Source organism: Choloepus didactylus, chromosome 5 (genome assembly GCF_015220235.1).
Source record: "Choloepus didactylus isolate mChoDid1 chromosome 5, mChoDid1.pri, whole genome shotgun sequence".
NCBI lineage: Eukaryota > Metazoa > Chordata > Mammalia > Pilosa > Megalonychidae > Choloepus > Choloepus didactylus.
Window position 1 is genome coordinate 110,243,574 of NC_051311.1, and position 19,241 is coordinate 110,262,814.

Sequence of the window (19,241 nt, forward strand, 5' to 3'; positions counted from 1 at the left end):
CAATTCAGTATATTTCATAAAACAATTGTTGAAGCTAAAAAACTTTCTTTGAAGTATTGCTTTTCATGCTCGGACTAGAGAATATTTTAATGACATTAACAAAACTGATATACATGTAATGCTTGCAAAATGAAGTGAAGAACCCTAATACAAATATCCTTGTTGAAATCATTTACTTCATCTAACAGTGCCTATTTGTAACCTATGATTAAGAACAAAAACAAAAATACAACTCTTCCTAGAGGTTGAATTCCCTAGAATGTAATTTAAGTGCTTGTCCATAACATGTGGTCAGGTCTTTTTAGGATTTTTGTTTCTTGCTTTGTTTTGAAACCCCTGAGACACCATCTGTTTCCAAAGATTTCTCTCTTGAATTAATTTCACTATGTCAGTTTGCTGTCTCATTTTGTTCAGTGATTTCTCCATTTACAGGGGAAGCAGATTCTCCTTTTTCTAATTTTTGCTGCATTTCAAGGAGCTTAGTAACAGCTTTATCTATTGATATTATGCTAATAACATGAAAATCATGCATGCTGACTAGATGAAGCATGAAATTTCAACATAAATTCTTCCTAATTATTTTCTGTCCATAATTTTCTACAAACAGCATATAGACATTATTCATTTGATTGTCAGCAATAAACCCATGCTTCATGACATGGAGATTCCATAATTTCATCACTTCTTTCTCTCCTTCATTAACATCAAAAATTCTTCAATCTGTGTAATGTTTTTTTCTCTTACTCATTTGGGATTTTCTTTTCTTTTTTTTTTTTTTCCTTGCTATTTACTTCATTTCTTTTGGATGGAGAGGTAAGTAGGTATCAGTATGGAAATAGAGACAATTGTGTCCACTACTGTATGTTCATTGTTGTTCCACTTCTCCATCTTCAGATTCAAGAAATTCACACATGCTTGCTTTGTTTGTTTTGGCCTGCACACAAGAATGTGCGTGACAGTTGTTCTCTTTACTCGTCCATTGAAACTAAAGGTAAATCCAGATTGACGATGACTATCCTGAGTATTTCTTGCATAGGAGCCATCAAAACAGTCACTGATAGAAACATTTATCCTAGCACCTTTTGGATGATAAACATAGTTGAATACAAATTTGCTACAGCAGAATTTAAGATTCTTGAGTAAACTATAAAGTTTGTGGCTGTTTAGGGGCAATGCAGTTCATCTCTTGCTTCAGTTTGTGGTCCTATGGTTGTTATAAAAGAACTGATAAAGTATTCTTAATTTTTGCTGGTTTTCATTTGATATATCTTTTTCTTTTCTTGTTTGTAGATCTGTAGCCACTGATTCTTTAACAGCAAGAGTTTGAGTAACTTTAAATGAACCATGCTTGCTTACGTGATGGAGACTCTGAATTTCCAGTGGTAAGAAGCTTGGCAATAGGAGCTGTAGATTTATCATTGGCGTCCCTTTTCAAAAAGAGTGAACTGCAACATAGGTCCCTGAGAAAATATTTCAAATGGAGGCAGCCTCTTCCCATCAAGAATAGTTTCCCACGTTGCTCTTTTCTTGCTTATTGGATATTCTTCCATTTCCTGCATGGCTACATCATATTTCTTATCTAAAAACTGTAAGCACCTGTTTTTATCAAATACCTCATTTGTGCAGCAAATGCCTTTTCCCCAATTCACGATGTCGTTTTCTTATAGCTGGAAGTTCTTCATTGACATCAGTGTTTCCATTAATCATTCCATTAAACTCTCTTCTTCTCAGACGAGTTACCTGAAATAGCAGAAAGACTTCATATGGCTGTTACTATGTTCAAATTCATTAGTGGAAACTGCAAGGACTGGAGTTTTCCAGGTTTTGTTTGACTGAGGTCAGTATTCAAAGGCACCTACTTTTTACCTGTGGAAACTTGCCTTATTGGACAACTTACATCCTTTCTTTTTGGGGGGGAAAAACTTTTACAGGCAGAACTTCCAGGGTAACAGAATTTTGTTCATTTTTCTGAGTTTTGTTTTGGCTTATTTTTATGGAAGAAACCAGTAAATGTAAACTGCCGATGAGCTGACAAACTATGAGATTCCTGTCCTCCTTTAATTTTCTCTACTCTTGATAACATATCAACTTTGTTTGCCTTTTGATGTTTGTTCTGGAGTGTCGATGAGACATGTAAGTAAGAGTTCTGTGCAAAAATATTGGTGCTATGAGATTTCGAGTTCGACAAAATCGATAGATCGGTGTTGGTTTCTAAAGGGCCTGGAGGAAAAGCTCCTGGTTAGCCGGGACTTGCTCCATTTCCGGCTTCTGCTTGCGCAACACGGCAGCCCCGGCCGCTGCAGCAGCGGAGGAGGTGGAGGCGGGGTAACTACCGTCGGTTCCACAGCCTTCGCCGCAGGATTTGCCACCGGCATCTACCGCCGCCGTACCCCGAAATCTGCCTCCCTGGACCCCGCGCTGGGCCCAAGCCGCCCCTCCCCCACCGCCGTGCTTTTGAGGCGCCACCGCGGTTCCTGCCTCCTCCCCCCGCCAGCTCCCCGCCGGGCGGCCCGGGAGAGAAGCGCCTGCAATACCAATCGCTAGTCCCGGCAGGCTCCGGAGGACGAGGCGGGAAGGACAGTGAGGGGAGGGGAAAAGAGGGGAAGGTCAGGGACAAGGAGAGGAGGGAAGGAGGAAAGAGAAAAAATGTTTTCCTAGATTATTTTAGTAGTTGCTACCTGGTCTCCCTGACTGTCTTGTCTCTCTTGCTCCCTTACTTACCCCAACCCCGATTCGCTCAATACACAACAGCCATGATCATGTCATTCGGCTCCAAGTTCCCAGTGATTTTTCATCTCACTCACAGTAAAAGCCAAAGGCCTAAGTATGACTCATAGGAACCCCATTCTCTCTCTCTGACTCATCACCTCCATTCCAGCCACATGGGCTGCGTTTCTGTTCTTAAAACATGAAAGCCATGCTGCTGCATCCAGTCTTCACACTAGCTGCCCCTCGCTTGTAATGCTTTTCCTCCTGACAGCCGCACAGCCAACATCCTCTCTTCCTTCAGCTCTTTCCACAAATTCAGTAAGGCCTCTTGGCCACCTTCTCTGAAATTTGAGTCCTTCCTCCAGCACTTTCCATCACCCTTTCCTGCTTCACTTTTTCTCTTTAGGCTCTACATACTCGATAGTTTATTTAATTTTCCTTTTTCTTTTTCTCTTTCGCTACAACTAGAATGTAACCTCCACGAGGGCAGGCATTATTGCATCTCTTTCATTGGTTTATCACCAGTGCCTGACATAAAGTAAATACCCAATAAATTTTTGTTGAATGTGAAAAAATTACAATTTTTAGAATAGTGAAACAATTGAATTATAATTTCAGAAACCATGAGTTAGCAGTGCCTGTGGAACGAAGGACTTGAGTCATTTTCTCAGAAACTCATTTCACTTGGCTTGAGTTCCCAAGCAGAAGTCTGTGGAAATCTCTTCAGTTTTTCATCCATTAAGCTAGAACCAACTCCAGCTTCCAAGTCCGTTTGTCACAATGAGTGAGAAAGGAGTTTAACATTTTTAAAGGAAAATTAATAAGCACTTATTCTTCTTCCAAAGGCAAATTGCAATGACCTGAAGTTCTACTGTGAGCCCCAGTTTCCTACCCCCCATATGGACTTTGCTGTCTCACAGTCCCCAAATGAGGACGTTCTTAAACAGGGTTTTCCCTGGAGGAGCTCTCTTTCTACTCCAGGTCCTTGCTGATCTGGACCCACAGAACTTTGATCACCCTCTGCTGTTTTCACTGTTTTTGCTTCTCTGGGGAAATGGGCCCTTTGGTAATGCTTTTATCACACTACACAGACTTAACTCTGTTCTCGTCTGGTACACTATCTTCTCTTGGCCAAGAGTCTGCTCTCAGTAATTCAAAGCTGCCTACTCTCTCCCTCTGGACACCCCAAAGATTTTAAGGAAAATCATTGTTTAGACAATGATTATAGCTATTTCAACAGACCCCAGCACTGTACTGAGAAGCAGCACATTAAAGGTTTCCTGCTTATGGGCCACCACTACACGCTCAGAGACTCAGTATATACGTGTGCACGCCTGTGTATGTGTGTATGTGTGTGTGTAAAATGGGGTGGTGAGGAGGGATCTTGTCATTGTGTCACTTTACAGGGTGACAGCTTCTGTCCACTTTCTCCTTTATGTGAATTCTGCAGGAGCTACCAAGAAGATAGAAGTACCCTTCTCAAAGAGGGTAGCTGACATCTGTCCTCCCAAAATCTGACTTTTTTTTTTATCTCTACCTTATCTCAGAGCTTCCCCATTGTTTAAAGAGGAAGACCCCTTTAAAACATTAACTGCCCACTCCTATGACATAGCTGAGAAGATACATAATGACTTGAAGCTACCATATATTCAATAATATTTTCAAATGAATTTTCAATCTGTCAATTATAAAAGCATCTTATATGGTCCATGCTCCATATTGATTTAGTGAAGCCATGTATTTAGTTCGAGGCAAAAATGATTTAGGCATAAAAGATTTTAGGAATGCTTTGAAATAATTCCTCAACCCAATCAGTGTCTCCAACCTTGTCTGGGAAATGGTTTTTTCAAATGTCTGTAGAACTTTAACACACTTCACTGTTTTGAGGCTTACAGAGCCCTTTCATGTACATTTTCTGATTGGATTCACATCCCAAAAGGCTGGCATTAAAAAAGAAAAAAATGAGGAACCTTTATGTTTCATCCCATCTTCCAATATTTCCTCTCTCTATTCAGGCTTTATTTTTATCCATTTAGGAATTATTACAATCAAACATTCCATATATATTTTACTTATTTATTTTCTGTCCTACCCATTGGAATGTAAGCTCCATGAGGACAAGGATTTTTGTATGTTTTGTTCGCTATCTTATAGTGCCTAGCACGTAGTAGCCTCTCAGCAAAAATTTGTTGAATGGATAATATATTTTCTTTAGAGTAGTTAAAAATAAAGAACTTTTGAAAAACCTTGAGTTAGCAATGCTTATGGGTCAAAAGACTCAACTCATATCATAGGCAATTATTTCACTTGACTTGAGTTGCTAGACTGGAAATCTGAGGAAATCTCTCTACCATGCTACCCATTAGGCCAGAGGTTAGGTTCATGTGTCATCTTGGCCAGGTGATGACACCCAGCTGTCTGATCAAGCAAGCACTGGCCTAACCATTGCTGTGAGGAGGTTTGTGGCTGGTTAATAAACCAACAAGCTGGTTTATTAAATCATCAGTCAATTGGCTGCAGCTGTGACTGATGACTCAGAAAAGGGCATGTCTTCCACAATGAGAGAATGCAGTTGGCTGGATTTAATCCAATCAATCAGTTGAAGACTTTTAAGCAAGACAGATAGAGGACCTTCACTTCTTCTTTGACTGCCCAGCAAAGCATTTCCTGAGGAGTTCGTCGAAGTTGCCAGCTCGTTTCCTGAGGAGTTCATCAAACATGTTTGTCAAAGATCCCAGTTCATTTCCTGAGGCGATTGTCGAAGTTGCCAGTTTGTTTCCTGAGTTCATCGAACGTCTTCATTCGAGTTGCCAGTTTGCTGACTTCCCTACGGAATTTGGACTCGTGCATACCCATAGTTGCGTGAGTCACTTTTATAAATCTTATATTCATAGATATTTCTCATTGATTCTATTTCCCTAGAGAACCCTAACTAATACACATCATCTGGTCACAAAGAATAAAAAGGAAATTTTGTTAAAAGAAAAGGAAAATAAATAAATATATTTTCTCCTGCACTCCTTCTGTGTATCCCAGTTTCATACCCCACCTTCACCCCCACCCGCTTATCAGTTTCTGCTGTGTCCTTCATATCCCTGAATGAGGGTGTTTCTCATAGTCTTCCCTGGAAGAGATCTCTTTCTATTCCAGTCCTCAGTGACCAAGCCTCAGCACTTTTACTCTTTTCACCCGCTCCCTTTGCTCTGGAGAGCTGATCAGGTATTAAGAAGTTACAATCGTGTAAACAAAGGGAGTGGGAGTTGTGATCAGGAAACTATGTCATGTTTAAATCATGTGTCCTCTCAGTTAGTCTTAGTTTTCCCATTCCTGGTAGAGGTGAATGGGACCAGAACCAGTGTTGTCTTGGTTGCTGCTGTTTGTTATTGTTTTGCTTCCTCAAAAGAAATGGACATGAAGCCTTTCTATCTAAAATGGGTAAAGGTGTAGCTGCCTTGGAGCTAGGGAGGAGTTTATTATCCCCTTTAATCTGTTCTGGGAAAATTTTGAACCCCGTAAGTCCCTTTATTAGTACTTAATTTTGGGACCCATTCCCTCAGGACTTCTATTTTTTCTCTTTGGATGCTGAACAAGAAGGATCACACTAGCTGAGCTCCCAGGGAAAGCACTTGTGCCCACCATCACTTGGGGAGGCTGGGCATTAGCAGCAGCCCAGGTATCCAAGCCCCATGGAAAAGATGCTGGGAATCTCAGCTGGAGCCCAGGAGACTTACACCCTGCTCTGCTGCTCCGAGGAACTGAAGCCACACACTAACAAGTTAGTTCCATTTTCTTGAGTTGTTCCTTAAAAAATCATGTATTACTTCCCAGAAAGAAAGCCTGAAATAAAACCATGATTAAACTTCAGAGGGTTTTATCTTTCATTGAATGTAAAATTTTGATATCATCTTAAGTCATATAAAATAGAATTTTGCATAGCTGTACATGGCTATGGTTTTCTACACAGTTCTGGTATGCTTGCATTGCTGATCTTCTGATTTACGTCTTACCTAGGTCTTCTAACCTCATTCCCAGGGCCCTAAGCACCCTGTACCCTCACATGCTTGCTGGAAGGTTTATTTTTCGAAGAACCCTATAGTCAGCACAAGTTACATCTAGTGAAATTTCTCATTTCTTTTAGAATCATTTCATAAGAAATAGTTTATGTACATTTGAAAGTACCTTCATTTTCAAAGTTGTGCTTTAGATTTAAAACTTAGTTTTTAAAGACAGCATCTAAAGAGAGTTGATGAAACAGATGACTCTAATGATTAGGAGCTTACCAGGGCTTTTGTGAAGACTTCCACCTTTTATATCAGAGACTTGAAATATGCTCCTTGATCTCGAACACCTAGGCTAGTTGCATTTTCTTGAAAATTTGCCAGCCATGTCGCTCAAAGCAGCAATGGGAAAGCAGAGATGTACACAGAGCAGTCTTGGTTCCTTTTCCGTTACGCCTGCTAATACATTTGTTGAGAATCTGTGTCATTAAAAATGACATCAGAGCAAATTAAAATCCAATTGCACTATTGTTCAGGAACTGCTTATCGTACAGATTGTCTCCTAACTTTCTACTATGAAAATTTTCAAATGCAAAATTTAAAAGAATAGTGCAAGGAACACCTTCATACCCTTCTCCAAGGCTACATCTTTTCCTATGTTTAAATACTGTTAATAAAGTAATTAAACACTCAAAAATATGTTGTAGGCATACCTCCTTTCTCTTCACCCACATTCCACATTCAGTGTTGAACAAGCCCTGCAGGCTGTACCTTCAGAGTGTGTCCAAGATCTGACAACCTGTTGCCACCTCCACCACTAACACCTGGTGGAACCCCCTATCTCCTCTTCCCTGGATAAATCACAGCAATAGCTCCCTCACTGGTCCCCCTTTTATTGTTATTGATCCCTTCAGGGAATTCTCAAAATAGTAGCAAGAGTGGCTATGTTAAAATGTAAATAAGATCATGCTAATACTTAATGGCTTTGTATCTGAGTCTGAGAGCCAAATTCCTTGCTATGAAGTACAAGAAAGACCCCACATGATCCGGCAACCAGTTACTATACCTTACTCTGATACTTTATCTTACTTTTATTTCTCTTGCTATACATGATCTGAATTTCTGACCTCCTTTCTGCTCTTCACACACAGCAGCGTGCTCCTGCTTCTGACCAAGGCGCCTGTTTCCCCTCCCTGAAATGCTCTTCCCTTGAGACTTGCAGGTATCCCTCACTTTCTTCCAGTCTTTCATCAAATGTCACCTTCTCAGACAGGAATTGCTTGACCAGCCTACTGAGAATTTCATCCCATTTCTCAACATCCCCTATTCCTCTTTAGGCTTTATTTTTATCTACTAAGTGCTTATTGCTAACAAACATTCTCTGTATTTTACCCATTTGTCTTATTTATTTTCTGTCCCACTCATTAAAAAGCAAGCTCCACAGGGATGAGGGTTTTTGTACATTTTGTGTGCTATTGTATAGTGCCTAGTACACAGTAACTTCTCAACAAAAATTTGTCGAATGGATAATATATTTTCTTTAGAGTAGTTAAAAATAAGGAACTTTTGAAAACCCTTGAGTTAGCAATGCTTACGGGTCAAATGACTCAGCTCATGTTATAGGGCAATTATTTCGCTTGGCTTGACTTGCCAGGCTGAAATCTGGGGAAATCTCTTTACTGTGCTACCATTAGGCCAGAACTAATCTCACCTATCATCTGATCACAAAGAATGAAAAGGAAGTTGTATTAAAAGAAAAGGAAAATAATAGATGTATTTTTCCCTGAAGTCCTTCTGTGTATCCCAGTTTCTTCTTTATCGTCTTTCTGCTGTATTCCTCACAGTCCCTGACTAAGGCCATTTCTCATAGTTTTCTTTGGAGGAAGTCTCTTTCTACTCGGTCCCCAGTGTCTGAGCCTCAGCACCTCTATACGTTACACCCACTCCCTCTGCTCTCAGGAGTTGACCTCCTGGTCTTAACTACTTTCCACAGATGCACTGTTCAGTTCTTCTCTTAGCCAGAGTCCTCTTTCAGTATAACCTACTCATTATTTCTCTGACATCCCAAAGACTGAGAGAGGACAAACGCCAGATTTTCTCTCTTGTTTTAGTCGTGATTTCAGCAATTCCATAGTTCCCAACACTCTAGAAATGAACCAGCACGTCAGGAGTTTCTCTCTGTCACCTGTCCCTTCTTTTTACAGCTCCTTGTCCTCTACACAGCCAACAACTCACTGTGCATCTGTCTAGTGTGGGGGATGTTGCAAAGGAAATTTGTCTTTGAGTTACCTAAAAGGTGGCAACTTTTTCTCCCTTCCTTTTGTTCAGATTCTGCCAACAGATATCAGTGAGATAGATACTTTCCTCAGATTGAGTCCCTGACATTTGTTCCCCAAATCTGGAGCCCTTTCTTCTATTAAACAAATAAACTGATACTACCTTGTCTTAGTTTGATATACTATGCTCTTCAATGATACCCTATTATCATGTCAAAAATTTCTCAACCCCTTGCCCCTGAAACATATCATAGCAGTTGTAAACAATATAATGATTCGAACTTATTATATTCAGCAATGCTTTTAAAATAGTTTGTACTTCGTCAATTTTAACGGCATCTGTGAATATATTGTTGGAGTCATGTAAAGTGACTGGTGTGGGCAAATTTTGAGAATGCTTTGTCATAACTCTTTAACTTCCTAAGGGACCTTGGCTTCTTGTTTTGAAACTATTGTGAACACAAATCTACTTATTAATAACATTAGTTATTGACAGAGGAGCCTAAGGGACTACCGTTTTCTCTCCTTGGGGGTTAAGCAAAAAGTACTAAATCAGCAGAGCTCCTGGGGACAAGCATTGGTGCTCACCACCCTCCCAGGGGGTTTCTCCGCAGCACCCCAGCTATCCATGCCCTGAGGAGTTACTCTGCTCTGCAGTACTCTGAAAGCAGATAGTGGGGGAGAGGACTCTTAAAGCAGATAGTGAGGGAGACGCCCCTCAGAAGCTTGGCTGCAGTCCCGCCCGGCAGAGTTACGCCCCTCTCCCGTGGTGTGAGACGAATTGAAACCACACACAAGCATGTTAGTTTCGTTTTCCTGAAGTTTTTAAAGTTTTAACCAGAGTGCTCTATCAGATGGATGTGAAGGAAAGACTCAAATAGAAAAACAACTAGCCTCTGGAGGATGTTATCTTTAAATACAGAACTTTCAATATCACCTGAAGTTATAAAAGACAGAATTTTGCATAATTGTGCATCACCACAGGTACCTTTACAATCCTTTATGCTTAAATTCTAGAACTTCTTTGCTTTGTTTTCTATCCTCTTTCCCACAGCCCTTCACACCCCGCCATGCTCTCACCTCCCTTCATCACACTCACCGGTGCGTTTCTTCTTGGAGTATTCACAGTTAGCCTTAGTTAAATATATTGATAGATATTTAATACATTGATGTTTCTAATTATTTCAGTATTTTTACAAATACAGTTTATGTACAAAATATATATTTATATAAAAAGTACTGCTGGAATTTAAAGAAAATAGCTGTCCTCTCCTCTCCTAGGCATAAAAAGAAAAGACATAGGTTTAATGATTCAGCAACTTACCAGAATACTTCTGAAAACTTCCTCTTTGTTATACCAGAAACTTGAAACAGGTCATTTAAACCTTGATTTCTTAACCATCTTCTGATGGCTAGGAGGTTTATGATTTTAAGAATCCGTTTTTTTAAAAAAAGATGTCAAATTGTGGAATCTTTTGGTCTCAGACTCTTTGATGCTCTGCCTCTTCCTGGAGGTGGGTGAGAGTAGCAGAGCCAGGCAGAATGAGGAAGTAGAAATGCAGAGAGTTTCAGTTTTGCTCAATAACATATTCATTTGTTTTTGAAAGGACTTACAATATGAAAAAAAAAAATAACATCACAGAAAATTATCAATAAATTTGGACCATTGCTTAGAAACTGTTCACCAAACAGATATTTAAGCCACAACAGTTAAGAAATCAGGGAAAAAGAAACCTACAGAAAAAAAAGGGTAGAATACTGGGGAGAACATTAAAATCTCTGTATAATCTAAGTGCCCCTAAATTCTTCAGCTTTCTGGGACCATCTCTTTATTTCATTATCATTTGAAAATTAAAACATTATTTTTTCATTATGAATATAATAAAAGTTCATTTTCAAACTGAAGAATTAGAGAATATACATGGTGGTGGGGGAGAGAAAACCAAATTATCCAAAGGCAATCTCTATTTCCAATTGTTCACTTCCTTCCTTTTTTTTTTTTTTCTATACATACCTATAAAAAACTTAAATTTGATGTTTGAGAAATTTTTCCAAGCCCCAAAGGCTACCAGTAATCTACAGTTCTTTGTTACACTTCTTCTCCCTCTCTCAATAAGCATTATTTCACATATTCTCCATATCCCCTGAAAATTTTGAATCCCATCATTCTCAGCTGATGACATTGCATTCTACTGAATGGAGAAAATAGAAGCCATAAGATGGGCTTTCTCAGATGCTCTGTTCTCCACATCCTCAAACTCACCTACACCCCAACCCTTACTCTCCTTTTTGTATCTAATAGAACAGTGATTCTGAACCCAGACTGCACATTTACATCACCTGGGGAACTTTCAGAAAAGCAGATGCCCAGAGCCTCTATGGATAGTTAGCAATAGGGCAAAACATCCATAATTTTTAAAAGCCCTCTAAGCAGTTCTAATTAATGTACAACTGGTTGTGTTGGTTTGAAGCTGTTATGTACCCCAGCAAAGGCCACACTCTTTTAATCCATTCCTGTGGGTACAGACCTATTGTAGGTGGGACCTTTTGGTTAGGTTATTTCAATTGAGATGTGACCCCACCCCATTCAATGTGGGTCTTAATCCTTTTACTGGAGTCCTCTAAGAGAGATGAAATTAAGAGAAGCATATAGAGAAAAAGCCCCTGGAGGAGCTGAGAGAAGAAGCCACCAAGGCCAGAAGCTGAAAGCAATGAAACCCAGGAGAGAAGGACGAATAGACACAGGCCATGTGCCATCCCATGTGACAGAGGTGTCCCAGGTGCTGGCAGCCTTTTTTCAGAGATGGTATTGTCCTGTTGATGCCTTAATTTGGACGTTTTCCCAGCCTTAGCATTGTACATTTGTGAGCTAATAAATTCCCGTTGTAAAAGTCAACAGATTTCTGGTATATTGCATTCCAGCAGCTTCAGCAAACCAAAACAACAGGATAAGAACATCTGGAATAAAATGAATGAGTTCTCCTTCTTTGTCTTCCCCTACCTTTCTCTTACCTTCTCTTTCTTTCTCTCTCATTTCTGAACAATTTAGTCCTAAAGCCATTGCTGGACAGAGAAACGTATGTGTCTATTGTGGGAAGGTGGGAGTCAAGGCGACCCAGAGCAGGAAGTCAGAGCCCATGATGATGGCTCCAGAGAGGGGTGACCCAGTGTGGAGAATCAGAGCCTGAGCATGGTAAGTAGGACATGCATAGGGGCACAGCCAGTGTAAGGTTTCAGATCCCTTGCATGGTGAGCAAGGTGTCTAAATGGAGGGTTGTCCAGGTATGGTATTTCAGAGCCAAGCAGAACCAGGAGGGCATCCCTCTAGGAGGTCAGACTGAGATGAGGGGTCAGAGCCCAAGCAGGGAAGTAGAAGAGGAGGGTGTCTGTACTAGGAAGGGGATGGCAAAGAGGTTGGGTGATTGATTATACAACAGAACTGACTAAATAAGGAAATATATTAAGGAAATGAAAGCCAGATTTCTCACTGTTGGAGAAGTGGATTACAAATATGGAAGAAGAGTAGCTAGACTGAACCCCCTGGAGATGTCTGTGTGAACTCACGGTTTTCGAGATATGTAGATACAGAAATAAACATAGCTGTGAGTGTATTGTCCAGTATTGTTCACTGAGAGGTGGAAGAGACACCTCAATGGCAATGAATACAACTGGCACCCAGGTCTAGGCTTCTCAATTCCATTTTCTTTGTATAAAGAACCTGGGCATTTGGAAGGATAGCTAATTCCAGGATGGGACAGGGAAAGTGTAAGTTAAGCTCATAACATGTTGTGCAGAAAGCAAAAAAGTGCTCAAAGAATGATGGAGGGCATGTCCATAGGTCTCAAAGACCAACTTGAATAGGTCCCTACTGGCCAAATGTAGGACAATTTAAGCATCAAAATAAATAGTGTAGTAACAGCATATAACCCATTGGAATCAATGTTTTGAGGCATAGCTTTACTGGGAAAACAAGGCTGATGGCACCCCTCCACATGGTGTCCATTATACAGCATGCTCCCTGATACAGGACCAAGTAAAATGGAATCCTTCAGTCCCCTTACATGAATACTGGTTGACTCAATGTTTTAAGTGTAATAAATAAATTAAAAAACGCACTTTCAGAATACACGGCCAAGTTTAAAAAATAATATTAAAGTTGAGAAGGCATAATATAAAAAAAGAAAAAGCTAATAAATTTGAGTGCATACACATTTAAATCACTTGGCAAAATACAATAAAAAGTAAGCCAAAAGAGCATTGATCACCCAGAAAAACTACAATCACAGCCTCTCAATACCTATAAAGAACTAATTTTCTTAATTTACAAAAAGCCTCTACAAGTCTATAAGGAAAACCTTGGAATTTCAATAAAAGTAAACAAATGATATGAAGAGGATTTCCAAAGAGAAAAATTGATGATCAGTAAACATACAATTTTCAACCTCACTCATAATTAAATACCATTTTCTTATATCATAATGGAAAAGTGAAAAAGAATAATACCTGGTGTTGGGGAAAGTATGGGGAAACAAATTCTTATACTGTATATGGAATATAAATAAAAATCATCTTGTTGGAGGGTAATTCAATAATATCTATCAAAACTAAAAATACACGTAACAAAAATGAATCTTTAAGAAGAAAACATAGGAGAATATGAAGGCAAAGATTTCTTCAACAGAACATAAAAAGTGTTAACTATAAAGGAAAAATTGATAAACTGGATCATACATAATAAGATTAAGCACCCAGGACAATCATATATTGATTATGGGAGTATAAATATCCACTGTGGAAAACTTTTTGGCTTTATCTACTCAAGCTTATTATCCTAGGTATATGTTCAAGAAAGATAAATGCATATGTCCACCAAAGACATGTACAGGAATGTTCATAGCATCTTTATTCATGAAATGTCCATCAACGGTAGAATAAATAAATATGAGTTATATGATTAAATACAATACAGCACTGAAAAAAAATGAAATATTGTTGCCTGAAGCAGCATAATATTGAGTAAAAGAAGCCATACAGGAAAGAACATACAGTGTTATTCTATTTACCATACAATTTTTAAGAGCAGACAAAATTAATCTTTGGATTGCGATGAGGTACAGAAAGAAGGTAAAGCATTGACTTATGCTGTAGTTTTGGCACTTGAATGGTGTAGGGGAAATGGTATAAGGTTTGTCAAATGGACTTGATTATAGACACCTTGATAAAATGATAGGTTCATATTTTCCAAATATAAACTCAAGCAAGCTGTGAAATCAGAAGGCCTACATGGCAAAAATGAAACTTTTATCTCCTGAAGCTTCAGGGCAAGAATGTACAGAAAATCATCCCTGGCATTTAATTTTAAGGGTAGAAGGGCTACAGAGCAGACTGAATGTAGCATCTCTATAGGTGTTCTAGGCCATCAGGGCACTAATAGGAAAACAGTGTAACCCTGGGACCCGGATGGAGATATTTAGGTAGAGGAGTCTGAGAATCGTGAACACCTATGTTCCTCTGGCCCTATGGGTTGGCAAAATCAGCTCCTTCCTTTTTTTTTTAGATGATGGTGGCCTCTCTTTTCCAAGAGACCCAGTAGAATTTTTTTTAATCATATTTTTATTGTAGCATATAACATATATACGTAGAAGTGATAACTTTCCAAATGCACTTTAACAAGTAGAGAGCAAATTTCAGAGAATATTGTGGGTTACAGTTCCACAGTTTCAGTTATTTCCCTATTGTGATATATAACGTATATACAAAAAAATAATAATCTTTCAAAGTATGATTTAACAATTTTATAGGAAATTCCCAAAGTTGTTATGAGTTACAGTACCATAGTTTCAGTTATTTCCTTATTGTGAAATATAACATATACACAAAAAAGTGATAGCTTTCAAATTACAATTTAACAAGTAGCTACAGAACAAATTTCAAAGGATGCTATGGGTTACAGTTCCATTATTTCAATTCTAGACATTTCATCTGGAGCAAGATGATACTTGTTCTTTGTGAGAGCTGCCACCATCTCCTCTCCTTATCTAGTATCAATAACTAGGGTCAGGTTTCATTATAGATGCAGCGAGAAAATATAGCCTGAGAATACATACCCCATGTGGTAAGTTGAATTGTGTACCTTGGGTAAACATATGTCCTTAATTTGCATTCCTGTGGGTGTGAAACCACCAAAAATGGGACTTTTTGAAGATGTTATTTTTAGTTAAGGTGTGGCCCAGTTGAATGAGATTGGGCCTTAATCCTCTACTGGAAGCTTTATGAAGAGAAAGCTGTTTGAAGAAGCAAAAGCTGGAAGTCAGTGGAACCTGGAAGAGAAAGGAGAGGATGTTGTCATGCCACATGACAGGAAAGCCAAAGGCCAAATGATCATAGGTGTCCAGCCCCAGAACACCACAGTCTTCAGGGACAGAGCATTGCCTTGCTGATGCCTCAATTTTGGACTTCTCCTACCTCAAAATGATATGATGAGTCTAAGTTCCTGTTGTTTAAGCCAATCCATTGTGTGGTTTTTATCTTTGCAGCTGGGAAAGTAAGACAACCCAGAAAGTGCGAGACCTGTCTTGCATATACCATCAGGAACCAGAGAAACACATGTGAGAAGAGATCTTAAGGGCATTGGATTAGGGTGTGAAAATGGGAAGAAAATAAGCCTTAATGGGGAAATTTATTGCTAGGGGTACATTCTTTCATTTCTCTGGATTTAATATCCTGGCCAGAATATAACTACATGTTACCATTAAATAGGCAGAAATGCTGAAACTGCTTTGGAAGAACATTTAAGAAGCAATCAGAAGGCTCAGGGAGGAGAGAAAGAATAAATTTATTTTATGTCCCTGGAAAACCCACTGTTTGCTTAGGTTTCCTGGCAACTCACCAAAGAACACTCCTTTCCTTAAGGTGGTATAGCATGGACCTACAAAGGGGCAACATCATCTTTGAGAAAGTAACAGATGGCTTTCTGCTGAGGGCCAGGATTGATGGTAGAAGATATGGCCATAGTACTCGGCTCTCTTGTATCAGCCGGGATGATAGTATTCTGGAATGGCATAATCCAAGGGATACCACTTAAATGAGAGAAGCAAGATGGACATAATAATGATAGTGAGCAGTGACACCAGAATGGCTAATATAGATCATGGTGTTCTTCAGAATAAGATGCATGGGCAGGAAAAAGTACCATAAGTATAAACAAATTTGCATAATCAAAAAGAATAATTTTGGAGAAGAGATTTCAGCCACATTAGAAAATTATGGTCTTACATTTCAAGAACTAAGCCACTTTATAGACCCAGAGCCCATCAAATGAGATTTCTCTTGAGGAAGGCATCTGCAATGCCACAGAAAGTAAATATGATAAATATTTCCCCAATCCTTCTCAGAAGGACCTGCACCCATTTGCCCAAATGTACAATGGAGAAAGGGGAATATATGTACCATTTGAGGGCTATTGGTTATAGGTTCTGAGCTGACACTGATTCCAAGGATCCAAAATGCCATCGTGCTCTCTGGTCCTGTGGTTAGAGTGGGACTTCTGGAGGAAGATTAGTAGAGTCCTGGCACAAGTCCATTGCATAGAAGGGCCCAATGCACTCGTAAACTCCCACTGGTTATTTCTTTAGTACCAGAGTGCATAATTGTGATAAATATTCTTATCATCTGGCAAAAATATCACATTTGATCCATGATCTGTGAAGCAGGAGCCATTACAGTAGAAAGGGCTAAGAAGATACTACTCGAATTTTTCAAACTCCCTTCTTCCAAGATGATAGGTCAGAAGAAATACTTCATCCTGAGGAGAATTGCAGAGATTAACATCCCCATGAAAAACTTAAGCTTGAAGGAGTAGTGGTCCCTATGATATCTACATTAAAATAATCTGCCTGGCCCCTACAAAAAGTATATGAATCAAGCACATGGTGTTAGACTACCATAAGCTTAACCAAGTGGTAGTCCCAATCATAGCTGCTCTGACAGATTTGGTATCTTTACTGTGAAACAATCCACCCAGCCTCTGGCACTTGATATGCAGCTACTGATGTGGTGAATGTATTCTTTTCAATCTTTATCAGTAGTGACAATTAAAAATAGCTTGCTTTTATACAGAAAGGAGAATAGTACACATCCATGCTCTTGCTCCAGAGCTACATTAACTCTCTTAATATAGTCTGCAAGGATCTGGATCCTGTTGATATTCCACAGAACATCATGCTTGTCCACTATGTTGATGACTTCATGCTAATTGGACCTAGAGACTCTGGATTCCTTAGAAGACAAATATATGCCAGATGGTGCAAGGTACACCTCACAAATCCAGGGGTCTGTCAGTTCATTCAAGTTTATACTGATCTTGTGGTCTGGTGGAATACAGGGAAATGCACTCTAAGAAAGGAAAAGTTGTTGCATCTCACAACTTCTACCACTAAGAAAAGGGCAATAGCAATCGGCAGGCCTCTTTGGATTTTGAAGGCAATATATACTTTACTTCGGAATACTTCTCTGACCCAGTTTTTGGATGACTCAGTAGTATACCAGTTTCAAGAGGAGTCAACAGCAATAAAGAGCCCTTCTGAAGCTCTGTCTGTAGCCCAGTAGGTCCCATGATGCTAGCAGAATCCATTGTGGATAAAAGTGCTGCATGGAGTGTCTAGCAAGGCCTAAGATGAGAGACACATTGTAGATTCTATAGATTCTGGAGTAATGCCAGGCCTTTTGCATTACTTGATGTTTGAAAAAGAGTCCTAGAAGAGACTGAGTGCCTGACCATGGGATGTCAAGTTTATATGTGACCAGAGTTTCCCAAAAGGAATTGGATATTATCAGATCCAGTGAGTCATGAGGTCAAGCAGGTGCAATGGCAATCTGTTAAACGATGGAATGGTACAATCAGGATCATATCTGAGCAGGTTCAGAGGTCACAGAATTCCACATCACCTATCTCAGCTGCACTGTTGCCACTCCTTCAAATTATCTTTATGGTGTCACAATGTTCCTTATGACTGAGAGAAGAGGCAAAAACTAAGGCTAGCTTCACAGATGGGTCTATCAATATATTGGTGCTAACTAAAAACTAGCTGTTGCCATACTAAAACCATTCTTAGAAGTATCCTTGACGAAAAAAATAGTGAAGGGCAACTCTTCTAGTGGGTAGAGCTACAAGCAGTGCAATGATGATTCGTTTGTATGGAGGGGGAAATGAACTGAATATGGATAAACGTTGGCCCCTGAGCAGTGACAAATGGCTTAGATGGCTGATCAGGGCCCTGCAAGGAGAAAGAATGGATCAAACCAAGAATTCCATTTTAAGGCAAAGATTTTATTGTCCTGGAAAGACCTGAGAAGTCCTGGCTCAACAATATACTAGCCTTATGTTTTAGTTTCCTATCAGGTAAAACAAATACCATACAACAGCTTGGCTCAAACAAAGGGAATTTATTAGCTTACAGTTTTGAGGCTTGGAGATATCTAACATTGAGGTCAGCAAAGTGATGCTTTCTCCCCAAAGATGCATTCTGGGGCTGGCTGCCAGCTATCCTTGGGCCTTGGCTTTCTGTCACACTGAAATGCATATGGCAATATCTTCTCTTTTCTCTTCATTAGCTTCCAGCTTCTGGCTGTTCATCATGGCGTCTCTCTCCATCTGACTTTCATTTTGCTTATAAAGGACTCCGAAATACAGGGTAAAGCCAAACCTGATTCAGTTGGTTCACACCTTAACTGAAGTGACATCTTGAAGAGGTCTTACCATGGGTCCAAAATGCAGACCAAGACCAAGAATATGTCCAAACTGGTATACTTAATTCAATCCATCACATCTTGTAACCTTGGCTAAGTCATTTAAGTAACTTTGCCCCAGTTACTCTGTCATTAAAATGAAGATACTGTCAGCCTTGATTCTTGAAGATGATTGTATAACTATGTAGCTTACATGGTGTGACAGTGTGATTGCGAAAACCTTGTGGATCACACTCCCTTTATCCACTGTGTGGGTGGATGAGTAGAAAAATGGAGACAAAAACTAAATGAAAAATAGGTCAAGATGGGGGTGGTGGTGTAATGATTTGGGTGTTCTTTTTCACTTTTTTTTTTTTATTCTTATTTTTATTCTTTTTGGTGTAAGGAAAATGTTCAAAAACTGATTGGGGTGATGAATGCACAGCTATATGATGGTACTGTGAACAGTTGATTGTACACCATGGATGACTGTATGGTATGTGAATATATCTCAATAAAACAGAATTTAAAA

General features: G+C 39.4%; 2 protein-coding genes and 1 pseudogene across 5 annotated transcripts in view; all 3 read right to left on the minus strand.

Moving 5' to 3' along the window:
• The window catches only part of SAMD9 (sterile alpha motif domain containing 9), a 68,185-nt gene extending 61,137 nt beyond the window's left edge, over positions 1-7,048 (minus strand). Inside the window, 1 exon segment of the mRNA XM_037836670.1 lies at positions 6,990-7,048. The gene's annotated coding sequence lies outside the window, so the exon portion shown is untranslated.
• The window catches only part of SAMD9L (sterile alpha motif domain containing 9 like), a 33,975-nt gene extending 23,459 nt beyond the window's left edge, over positions 1-10,516 (minus strand). The window contains exons 1-2 of one of the 4 annotated variants that reach the window (XM_037836676.1): positions 10,308-10,516; positions 1,614-1,740 (exon numbers count right to left, since the gene is read on the minus strand). The gene's annotated coding sequence lies outside the window, so the exon portion shown is untranslated. Of the gene's footprint in view, positions 1-1,613; positions 2,224-6,989; positions 7,122-10,307 lie in introns of those variants that run through there. The other 3 variants (XM_037836674.1, XM_037836673.1, XM_037836675.1) reach the window with 3 other exon arrangements.
• Positions 21-17,615, minus strand: LOC119535408 (annotated as a pseudogene).
• Between the last annotated feature and the right edge of the window lie 1,626 nt (positions 17,616-19,241).